Source organism: Dreissena polymorpha, chromosome 11, assembly GCF_020536995.1.
Source record: "Dreissena polymorpha isolate Duluth1 chromosome 11, UMN_Dpol_1.0, whole genome shotgun sequence".
Lineage (NCBI taxonomy): Eukaryota > Metazoa > Mollusca > Bivalvia > Myida > Dreissenidae > Dreissena > Dreissena polymorpha.
Window position 1 is genome coordinate 32,358,690 of NC_068365.1, and position 13,556 is coordinate 32,372,245.

Here is a 13,556-nt window from a genome sequence, read left to right on the forward strand (position 1 = left end):
TGATTATTCATAAACTATTTACAACTACGTGTAAAAATGGTGTTAGAGGGAAGCTTTTCAAGTATTAAAATCCGTGTATTCAAATCTACGCGGATGTGTACGGATAAATGATAAAAATGTCACGCAAAACTTCAATTGTAACATCGGTACTAGGCAAGGGGACGTAGCCAGTACAATAATTTTTAATTTATACATGAACGAGTTGTCTACCTTTCTGAAATCTAAAGGTCATAGGGGTATTTTTATCACCGAAGACATTTCCGATATAATTTGCATTCTTTTTGCTGATGACGTTGCGAGATGCGCTCATACTGAAAATACTGTTATGACAATTAACCAACAAAAAGACAGAAATCATTGTTTTTAGAAACGGAGGTCCGCTAAGATCATACGAACATTGGGTCTTTAAAAATAATCCCGTAAATGTCACATCTCTGATCGGTATATAAATACATGGGTCTAAGTCACATCTGTATATAAATACATGGGTCTATGTCACATCTGTATATAAATACATGGGTCTATGTCACATCTGTATATAAATACATGGGTCTATGTCACATCTGTATATAAATACATGGGTGTATGTCACATCTGTATATAAATGCATGGGTTTATGTCACATCTGTATATAAATACATGGGTAAATGTCACATCTATATATAAATACATGGGTCATGTCACATCTGTATATAAAACATGGGTAAATGTCACATCTGTATATAAATACATGGGTCTATGCCACATCTGTATATAAATACATGGGTTTATGTCACATCTGTAAATAAATACATGGGTCTATGTCACATCTGTAAATAAATGCATGGGTCTATGTCACATCTGTATATAAATACATGGATTTTTGTCACATCTGTATATAAATACATGGGTCTATGTCACATCTGTATATAAATACATGGGTCTGTGTCACATCTGTATATAAATACATGAGTCAAATGTCACATCTGTATATAAATAAATATAAATGTATTCACCACAACTGACCATTTCGGACAATACTGAACGCAATTGACACTTATGAAAAATTCTGACCACAATTGACCATATCGGACAATACTAACTAAAAGCTGACCATTACCTCGTCGGGTAATCAAAATATAAATTGAAAGTTTTAGTCATTTTACTTCAAGTTTTCGTTTTTAACATGACTTAAAAAGGTGTGCGACATTTATCGTTAATGTTGCGACATATATCGGCAGTTGAAATTTTTGCGACATTTATCGTTAAAGTTGCGACATATATCGCCAGTAGGATTTGCGACATTTATCGTTCCTTGCGACATTTATCGTCAACGTTGCGACAAATCTCGTAGCCTGCGACATATAATGGCGATGCGACATTTAAAGGCGCTACATACGATACGATAGTCGGAAAATATTGCGATACACCACTTTACAAATGTATACATATGTTTTCATGTTAAGCATTGATGGCGTAAAATAGTACAGTATCAAAGTCCGGTTGGATTTATAAGCTTTTTGTGCAAAGTCTGGATAACGAAACAAAAGAAGGATGTGTGTGTATAAAAAAAACGTCCGATTTAATGTGTTCCGTGTATTTAGTAATGCGCGGTGAAAATATTTAGCATTGGGAATACTTTTTCGTCTGGATTTTAAGTAACATGGGGGATCGGTTTACCTAAGAAGTGCAAGACTATTTGGCAGCATCACGGGTATGCATTTTTTTAATATATATATATGCCCTTTTCACAGAGCACGGCCCACATATCGAAGTCGGCGGAAACAAGAAAAAATATCGAGATAACGAGATGTCCGATTAGGCGTTTTCAATGAAATAACAGATATAAATTAATTTCATAGAATTCACTTCTTTTTCGCGATCGAAGCTAATCTTAATCAAGTTAATTAATGCGAAAATTACAGACAATTGTACGTTTTTAACAATAGAATGTATCATTTGTAATACAATAATTACATACCGAATGAATGGAACCGATGATTCCTTTATTTGTGTTAGTTGATGAGGAAAACGAAGCCTTTTATCGCGTCGCGAACAAAGCATATTTGACACGGCCGCAATTTAGGAAATTCTTGACGCGTGCATGTAGGATGTTACCCATTTCAAATATAAAGATGCGATGTATTAATCCTTTGTTCCGGAAAATGATTTTGGTATCAAAATAAAGATGAAAGATTGAATTTTAGGTTAATGTATGCACATTGTGAATAAAATGTTTATCAAAAGCGCATTTTATCGCTAATTTTCAATAAGTATTTCGGCCTTACGACAGGCTGTGTTTTAATTGCAGTTAATTGCAGTAAAAGTGACATGACTTACTCAAGTGTTAATGGCTAAGGACATTAGACACGTGTGATCATTGATGCAATTAACAGATCAATTATCTACCGCACGTAGTCGGGAGCAACCGGTCGAAGCGGGACGGTGAAGTATCAAAGAAAAAAATTCTCACCTTTGCCGACACTGGGACAGTGATTCGCACTTCGAGATAAATCACAGTAAAATCGGGACTCGGGATAAATTTTTATATCGAGATATCGAATTATTTGAGATAACGAAAATCGAGATATGCGATATTTATTAATATAGATAAAGAAGGAAAAAGCTGGGACATTGTCTTACATCGACATATCGAGAATATCGAGATATGCGATGTCGAGATAACGAGAGTAGACTGTATACATATATATATATATATATATATATATATATATATATATATATATATATATATATATATATATATATATATAGATATATGTGTGTGTGTATGTGTGTGCTCTGTGAAAAGGGGTTTAAAGGGGCCTTTTCACAGATTTTGGCATTTTTTAATTCATTCATTAAATGCTTTATATTGATAAATGTAAACATTGGATCGTAAAGGCTTCAGTAAAAAATCAAGAATAAAATTAAAAAAAGGAAAAGAACATTGCCCGGAGCAGGTTTTGAACCAGTGACCCGTGGAGTCCTGCCAGAGTCCTGAAGTAAAAACGCTTTAGCCTACTGAGCTATTCCGCCGAGTACACATACTTTACGTATTTTATACCTTATATAAGCAATCTTCGTAGTTTCACAAAATTTAACGACAAAAACAGAACTCTCCAAATTATTCAATCGTTTCGCGTTGCAACGCTTTATAATTTTTAGGTTTTAAAATCGTCAAAAGATGCATATAATGGCTATATTAGAGCATGGTTAATGTTCAGTATTACTGTTTCCTCACAAATATCATAACTAAAACGAAAAATTACGAATCTGAAACAACTTTTTTCAATTTTGTCAATTTACCAAAGCGTGAAAAGATCCCTTTAATGCAGTTGTGTAAAGTATCGTCCCTGATTAGCCGTATCATAAACGACGACACTTTCCGCTTTAAAAAAATGACTTTTTTGTTTAAAGAAAGTCTCTTCTTAAATATTCATTCAATTCAATTCATTTAATTTTCGCTATTATTTTCCGATTTCAGATCATGTATATTCAAAATTTTACGCCCACGCTTACGTGCAAGCAAACACGCATTAACATTAGCATGCAATGACAAACGAACGCATACTTGTAAAATCTCCAAATCAGGAGATGTGTTCTAAACCATTCGATCGGGAATAATCATTTTTTTTAGACATTGCGGAAATTACGGATTGTAATGAATACTGAAATGATATTCGAATATTTATAGTTAAGTTTTTCGCTATTCGAATCTATTAACAAATTGAATTGTACACATACGATTCAATTTTCCAAGCTTACAAACTTACAAACTTACAGAAAATATCCTCTTCATGATTGCCTTAAATATCGATACGTACTGTGTTAAAGAGTGTGTAATTTCCTTGCTGAATCATGCGAATGGAAACATTTTGGACATCTCTACTTAGATGCAAACATGAGTACATTTATATTAGCCATCTATCAATAAATTGACTTTGTACAAGCAGATAATTAATGTAAGCAAGTTATCATTTTATAAGAACTATAAAAATAGTGTTTGTTTAAAGAAAAATGTCTAATATTCTGTGTTATCATAAATATAGAGTCTGCCTTTTTGCTTAAAAGAGCAAGGTTTTCAAGCAGGTGTTACTGTAATGTATACGGACACTTATGTCATTAAATATCAAGTTAAATATTGCCACATTCGTAGTTTACATAATACGTACCTTGAGTGTCAAGGTGGAATTGCTTTAAAGTGACATGTTGGTTTATCTGCAACGCGGGGAGCTTCACGTTGGTCTTTTGCCGAGCCGTAATTTAAAATTAAATTGGAACATTATTATACATATTAAACTTAAAGAGCATAAGATTCTATCGTGAGCGTCATTAAAATAGTTGTATAATTACATGCCTATTTCTTTAATTCCTCTATCGGCTTCAAATATCGCAGACAAACAAAAAGATTTTTGTTACTAATTGCTAAAACATGGTCCCAATACAAATATTGGTGGCATATTTTAAATACTAAAATAACAATGCCCCTGTGACACATGGATAAATTGTATTTGCATGTTCAAGAAATACCAAGTATTATAATGCAACCCAGCATTTACTGTATCCAGAATATACATGCGTCGGGACCCAGAAATAACGAATAAATACGAAATTTATTTAGTCCACTACAGTCCGACAGGCAAGATGGGTTTATAAATTATTAACGTACATAAAGTTATTAAACGTTAAATTAGATTTTGATTGGGAGAAGCGCATCGTTGTAAAATTTGCTGTTTTTTTTTTACTTTGGCAGTAAATAATTAAAATCACCGGTTCTATCTAGATCTTTGTCAGAATTGGTACCGCTTTTGTAGTGTCGAGCAACGTGCCGTGCGTCGCTTCGACTGCTGTGTTATTAACGCCAATGTCAACAGTTGACATTCAATGTGGCTTTAACCGGATTCCGTAAATATTAAGACCTCGTGACTCACTAGTAGGAAGGATATCTTTTTTTTACAGAGGGATACCAAATTGTTTATAAATAAACCATGCGTAGTTTCCATTTATATTATCGTTTCAGAATATAGTAAGACGCCAACAATTACGTTATGGACTTTCTTTCTGCAATTTACAATATGTTTAATAACATTTTAAAACATATTTTAATTAACTTAGCAGCACGTTTTAATTAAATGTATATTTATTATAAGAAAATTATAAAGCTTATTTCTAAACTTTGACCGAAATCTAATTGCTAAACGTTGAACAAATAAGACGCAAGTATATACATATAACAGCACCAACTAGTTATATAATTAACATTTACTGGGACTGATAGGTCAACAACATGTATCGTACTTTATTTGTTGTGCTCGATGTCTTCTGCACTACCTAAAGTACGCGTTTGTGTTTTCGTTGTGTTTGTGTGTATACTTTGTTTAATAAATCTTTGTAGTTTATCGATTATTTTATCTTGTAAGTGCGTCGAGTCGTTCGGGAAGGGGACAACGACAACGAGCGAGGCATGGTATTGTAATGCGCATGCGCCAACAAGAGACTTTAAATAGATTCTGGGAAACCAACAAGTTATAAATAATAAAACTTCATGTTTACATTTCCGTACGTTATACTCATTGAGTATGGGTCCGAAAACTATTTATGTTCATTTAACATAACTCTTATCAAATGGAAGCATTATTTACTAGTATTGATCATTATATTTTTTGTACAAAGGAACTTTATTTTTACACACGGGGAACTATCCAAGATCATACATGCCAGAATTGTTCAGGTCTGAATCGGGACATTCAATACAAAATTGTCGGGAAATTTGACCAAAAAGCAGGACACTTAAAACGATCAATCATTCCACCTTTACTTAATGTCACATATATATTTTTAACTCATGGTTGTGCCAGTTGTAAAACTATACATTTATTATTATTACATGATCTCTTGTGAATTAAAATTGATAATCAACCAAAATAAACATGTCTCAATTTACTTTTTTTAGCCCGCTTTTTTGAAGAGTACATATGTTTCCCCATCCCTGATCGAGAGCACTGTAAGCACTGTAATTGTCTAGTGAAGGACAGTATCTTTATAGTGCACTGTATATTCACTTGATCAAGGTTCACTGGTAGGGGATGTAATTCTTGACTACTTTGTTACCTTTTTCTGAACATCTAAGTGTGTTCGTTCCAAAACAAATCCACTGAAGGAATGTATATTAACTTCATGTTTTTCAAATAAAATTGCGCAAAAACTCTCATGTGGTCGTGAAGGGAATGCGCGTTTTGTTATTGTGTAATGCTAGTTCAGATTGAACTATTCAGATTGCGTGACAAGATCTCTATCCTGTGAAGCGTTGCAATAGACACATCGAAAACTTCCTGTTTTTTGGTATTTGTTAAATCATGATAACGATAAATAACTTCGCTGTATTTGTATTTGGCTTTTTAGACAAAATAACTTCCCTGAATGGTTGTTTACCAGATAGCTATCAGAGTAGCACATCACATTAACCTTTGTGTGAGTTACAGAGCAATACAGAGATGAATGGCATGTCATTGTTTATAATGTCTGATTTGAATAAAAGGTAAAACAAGATCACAGAATAATTCTTCCTTGAGGTGAACATGGTAACAATACACTTTTGTAATAACAAACTCTTGGTTCAAAGCCGGGACTCAGTTGGTGCAGACATGTTGAACCATATCTAATAAATCTATTTGTCAAACAACTGTTTCTTTCAGATTCTCAGCTTATTTTCATGGAAAACTAGTGGATTATCAACACCTTCTGAATTATTGTATGAGTCCAACAGATTCACCCTAAAGGCAAACACATATTTGTCCATAGTTCTTATTATGGTATCCATTCCTTAAATTTACAACACCTCAGATAATCACAGTTAAAGTTCAATGTAAAATCACTAAGATTATTAATTTGTACATATAATGACATATGTTTATAAATTTATATTGACCAATCTTTGTCTATAATAAGCATGCATCATGATGTGTCTTGAAATGCATTTGGCTTGTGAGGTCAGGGTCATTGTTAATTAACATAGAAAAGCAGCTCCCTCTCAATGCATACATGACAGATTTTTTCAGGTGCAAATCGGGACATTCCATAAATAATTGTCAGGAAATTTGACCAAAAAGCAGGACACCTAAAACGATCAATCATTCCACCTTTACTTCAGTCAGTAGTCAGTTTATAACTTACAAAAACACTACTTTTCTGTCCAATTTTGACGATACATGTGTTTCAGAAATTCGTGAACACAGCGTTCTCCATTCTCCGGAAGTAAACAAACTAAATAAAAATGAACTGAATTGTGGGGTTTGGGGATATGCCTCGATTTGACATCCAATCGGTACAGGGATATCCCCCAGAACATTTGTTAATCGTGTGACGCGATGTGAGCGCATCGTAACTTTTCTTATTCAACCAATTGTCAATTTACACCCAATTTGGATTGATGCAAAATGTCACAAATTATTTTCTGAAAATCAGTTGAAAACGAACGTTAATTTATGTGAAACATTGATGCATATTGTTCAGCATCCAATTTGTTTGATGTACACAATCGGTGTTTTGACAGGTTTTATAATCTTAGGTGGTATAATACACAGGATAATAGTGTTATGGCGTTTATTTCTGCATGATACATCTTTCGATAGCAATAAGAGACCCCTATCATAAAAACACCGTGGTGTAAATGCCTGATAAAATCAATAATTTGTGGATAAGGTGTCAGAAACAACACTGGTGCACTCGAGTAGCGGAAGCGTGTTGTTAATTGGGGGCAATAAAGGGATTAGCGATGGTAAATTTTAGCCAGACAGAGCTAGAATAGCGAGTTTTATTGGGAACTTAACGACTTTACATCGTTTTTTGACGAATGTCGGGACAAAAAGTCTCATATCGGGATGCCGGGACAAGGGCCCAAAAGCAGGACCGTCCAACCGAGATCGGGACGTCTGACATGTATGTCCAAGATTATACTGTAAATACTGATTTATACTGCATTATATAAAATTATCCTATATAATATGATTTCTAACCGGTCCATACGAAAGCTGTTTTATGACTGATTTTGCATGCATGTAATTTAGTTTATCTTTTATGAATAACCCGATTTCTCGTTTATAATATGCAATATATTCGGTCACCATTTGTTGATTAGTCCACTATACTTTTATCTCAAATCGTTGAATAAAAGTTCAATGGACAGTATAAAAGGCCGCTATTAAGAGGTTGGCCGAGTTTCATCAACTACAAGGTGAAGGGAATTTTATCTTTATATTTTTAGTGAAAGGAATGAAAAAAAATGCATCTGATTTTTTTTTTTAAACATGTTACAAAAACAATGCTAATATTTATAGCAAAACACCTTATATTCATTTAAGCCTTTATTTAAAAAAATACTACTGGGAAAAATGAAAATGTCGAGAGGACGAAAATATGACGGTACTAAATACAAAATACTGGGAATAATAAAAATGTATATAGGAAGACATATATTAGGGCATGAAAAACATTTAAGTTTGTAAACTATTCCATGGACTTTAATCAACGAAGAACAAACATTAAACCAATGGTGTATACACACGCCCTTTAAAAATAATGTTGGTAAAAAGTATAAATCGTGGTTTCCAACCCACATGTACTCTAACTTTGTAACAGCATGATTATAGCTCAGCACGTTAGCTTAATGCAGTATAAATCCAATATTTATAATTTGAAGTATTTGATTGAAGGATCATAAAATTTACATGAGCATGTTCTATATGTTGACAACAGAATACCATGCCTTGGCTGTTGTCATAAACGTATACCAACAGGCGGAGCATGTTCTATATGTTGGTAATTGAAAACCACGTCTTGGCTGTTGTCTTGGACGTATAACAACAGACGAAGCATATGCTATATGTTGACAATAGAATAACATGCCTTGAATGTTGTCATGTACGTATAACAGCATGCGGAGCATGTTCTGTATGTTGACAATAGAAAACCATGCCTTGGCTGTTGTCATGAACGTATAACAACAGGAGGAGCATGTACTATATGTTGGCAATAGATTATCATGCATTGGCTGTTGTCACGAGCGTATAACAACAAGCGGAGCATGTTCTATATGTTGACAATAGAATACCATGCATTGGCTGATGTCATGAACGAATAACAATAGGCGGAGCATGTTCTATATGTTGACAATAGAATACGATGCCTTGGCTGTAGTCATGGACGTATAACAACAGATGGAGCATGTTGTGTAAGTTGACAATAAAATATCATGCCTTAAATGCTATCATGAACATATAACACCAGGTGAAATATGTTCTATATGTTGACAACAAAAAAACATGCCTTGGCTGAGGTAATAAACGCATAACAACAGGCGGAGCATGTTCTATATGTTGGCAATAGAATACCATACCTTGGCTGTTGTCACGAGCGTATAACAACAAGCGGAGCATGTTTTATATGTTGACAATATATGTATCCCGGAAAAAGCAACTATTTGGAAAATCCCACTTATCTGCTGATACAAATAAACATGACCCATTTATAATCCTTTCAAAATCACACACCGTATAAACCTTTATTATTTAAATAAAGCTATCATTGGTTGATATAATGGACCAGCGATGTTTGTACCGGGTTGATTAGTGGGTTTTTCTAAACGCGTGCTTTTCCGGGATCAGTCTATAGAATACCATGCCTTGGTTGTTGACACGAACGTATAACAACAGGTGGAGCATGTTCTGTATGTTGGCAATAGAATCCAACGTCTTGTCTGTTGTAATGGACATATAACAACAGACGGTGCACGGTTTATATGTTGACAATAGAATACCATGCATTGGCTGTTGTCATGAACGTATAACAATAGGCGGAGCATATTCTATATGTTGACACTAGAATACTATGCATTGGCTATTGTCACGAACGTATAAGAACAGGCGAAGCATGTTCTATATGTTGACAATAGAATATCATGCCTTGACTGCTGTCATGAACATAAAACAACAGGTGAAGTATGTTCTGTATGTTGACATCAGAATAACATGCCCTGGCTGTTGTCATGACCAGATAAGAACAGGCGGAGCATGTTCTATATGTTGACAACAGAATACCATGCATTGGCTGTTGTCATGAACGTATAACAACAGGCGGAGCATGTTCTATATGTTGGCAATAGAATACTATACCGTGGCTATTGTCACGAACGTATAAGAACAGGCGAAGCATGTTCTATATGTTGACAATAGAATACCATGCATTGGCTGTTGTCATGAACATATAACAACACCAGATGAAGCATGTTCTATATGTTGACATCAGAATACCATGCCCTGGCTGTTGTCATGACCAGATAAGAACAGGCGGAGCACGTTCTATATGTTGACAATAGACAACCACGTCTTGGCTGTTGTCTTGGACGTATAACAACAGGCGAGGCATGTACTATATGTTGACAATAGAATAACATGCCTTTATTATTGTAATGTACGTATAACAGCAGGCGGAGCATGTTCTGTATGTTGGCAATAAAATACCATGCCTTGGCTGTTGTCATGAACGTGTAATAACAAGCGGAGCATGTTCTATATGTTGACAATAGTATACCATGCCTTGGCTGTTTTCATGAACGAATAACAATAAGCGGAGCATGTTCTATTTGTTGACAATAGAAAACCATGCCTTGGCTGTTGTCATGAACGTATAACAACAAACGGAGCATGTTGTGCATGTTGACATTAACATATCATGCCCTGACTGCTGTCATGAACATATACCACCAGGTGAAATATGTTCTATATGTTGACAACAAAATACCATGACTTGGCTGTTGTCATGAACGTATAACAACAAACGGAGCATGTTGTGTAAGTTGACAATAGAATACCATGCCTTTGGCTGTTGTCTTGAACGTATACCAACAGACGGAGCATTTTCTGTAAGTTGACAATAAAGTATCATGCCCTGACTGCTGTCATGAACATATAACACCAGGTGAAATATGTTCTATATATGGACAACAAAATACCATGTTTTGGCTGTTGTCATGATGGCATAACAACTGGCGGAGCATGTTCTCTATGTTTGCAATAGAATACCATGCCTTGGCTGTTGTCACGAGCGTATAAAAAAGCGGAGCATGTTATATATGTTGACAATAGCATACCATGCCTTGGCTGTTGTCATGAACGTATTACAATAGGCGGAGCGTGTTCTATATGTTGACAATAGAAAACCTTGCCTTGGCTGTTGTCATGAACGTATAACAACAGACGGAGCATGGTCTGTAAGCTGACAATAAAATATCATGCCGTGACTGCTTTCATGAACATATAACACCATCTGTAGCATGTTCAACAGATACCATGCCTTGGCTGTTGTCATTAACGAAAACAATAACCAGAGCATATTCTATATGTTGAAAATAGAATAACATGACTTGATTGTTATCATGTACGTGAAACAGCAGGTGGAGCATGTTCTGTATGTTGACAATAAAATATCATACCTTTACTGTTGTCATTAACGTATAACAATAGGCGGAGCATGTTGTATATGTTGACAATAGAATACCACGTCTTGGCTGTTGTAATGAACATACATTATAACAAAACAAGGTGCTCGGTTCATATGTTGACAAGAGTGTACCATGCCTTGGCTGTTGTCATGAACATATAACACCAGGTGGAGCATGTTCTATTTGTTGACAACAGAATATCATAATTTTACTGTTGTCATGAACGTAAAACAACAGGCGGGGCCATTCCTATAGTTTGCCAATAGAAAACCATGCATTGGCTGTTGTCATGAACATATAACAAGACCAGATGGAGCATGTTCTATATGTTGACAACAGAATACCATGCCTTGGCTGTTGTTATGAACAGATAAGAACAAACGGTGAATGGTTTATATGTTGACAGTAGACTATCATGCATTGGCGGTTGTCTTTGACGTATTACAACAGGCGAGGCATGTGTTATATGTAAACAATAAAATAACATGCCTTGATTCTTGTCATTTACGTATAATAGCAGGCGGAGCATGTTCTGTATGTTGACAATAATATACCATGCCTTGGCTGTTGTCATGGAAGTATAACAACAGGCGGAGTATGTTCTATATGTTGGCATTAGAATACCATGCATTCGCTGTTGTCACGAGCGTATAACAATAAGGGGAGCATGTTCTAAAAGTTGACAATAGAATACCATGCCTTAGCTGTTGTCATGAACGAATTACAATAGGCGGAGCATGTCCAATATTTTGACAATAGGATACAATACCTTGGCTGTTGTCATGAACGTAAAACAACAGACGAAGCATGTTCTGTAAGTTGACAATACAAAATCATGCCTTGACTGCTGTCATGAACATATAAAACCAGGTTAAACAGGTTTTATATGTTGACAATAATATACCATGCCGTGACTGTTGTCATGAACGTATAACAACAGGCGGAGCATGTTCTATATGTTAGAAATATAATACCATGCTTTGGCTGTTGTCACGAGCGTATAACAACAAGCCGAGCAAGTTCTATATGTTGACAATAGAATACCATGCCTTGGCTGTTGTCATGAACGTATTACAATAGGCGGAGCGTGTTCTATATGTTGACAATAGAAAACCATGCCTTGGCTGTTGTCATGAACGTATAACAACAGACGGAGCATGGTCTGTAAGTTGACAATAAAATATCATGCCTTGACTGCTATCATGAACATATAACACCATCTGTAGCATGTTCTTTATGTTGACAACATAATTCCATGCCTTGGCTGTTGTCATGTACGTAAAACAATAACAGGAGCATATTCTATATGTTGACAATAGAATAACATGCCTTGGTTGTTGTTATGTACGTATAACAGCTGGTGGAGCATGTTCTGTATGTTGACAATAAAATATCATACCTTTACTGTTGTCATTAACGTATAACAATTGGCGGAAAATGTCCTATATGTTTACAATAGAATACCACGTCTTGGCTGTTGTAATGAACATACATTATAACAAAAAAGATGCTCGGTTCATATGTTGATAATAGAATACCATGCCTTGGCTGTTGTCATGGACATATAACACCAGGTAGAGCATGTTCTGTATGTTGTCAATAGAATACCATGTCTTGGCTGTTGTCATGAACATATAACACCAGGTGGAGCATGTTCTATATGTTGACAACAGAATATCATACCACAACAGAATATCATACCTTTACTGTTGTCATGAACGTAAAACAACAGGCGGGGCAAGTCTTATAGGTTGCCATTAGTAAACCATGCATTGGCTGTTGTCATGAACATATAACAAGACCAGATGGAGCATGTTCTCTATGTTGACAACACAATACCGTGCCTTGGCTGTTGTCATAAACAGATAAGAAAAGGCGGAACATGTTCTATATACTGACAATAGAAAACCACGTATTGGCTGTTGTCATGAACATATAACAACAAACGGTGCATTGTTTAAATGTTGACGATAGACTATCATGCCTTGGCTGTTGTCTTGGACGTATAACAACAGGCGAGGCGTGTTCTATATGTTGGCAATATAATACCATGCCTTGGCTGTTGTCACGAGCGTAT

At 35.2% G+C, this 13,556-nt stretch overlaps 1 protein-coding gene across 2 annotated transcripts in view; it reads left to right on the forward strand.

The window, feature by feature from the left end:
- Positions 1-13,556, forward strand: part of LOC127850799 (E3 ubiquitin-protein ligase XIAP-like) — a 46,962-nt gene that overhangs the window by 4,530 nt on the left and 28,876 nt on the right. Inside the window, exon 1 of one of the 2 annotated variants that reach the window (XM_052384111.1) lies at positions 1,382-1,693. The exons of the other annotated variant lie outside the window; for it this stretch is intronic. The gene's annotated coding sequence lies outside the window, so the exon portion shown is untranslated. Of the gene's footprint in view, positions 1-1,381; positions 1,694-13,556 lie in introns of those variants that run through there. 2 annotated transcript variants of the gene reach the window in all.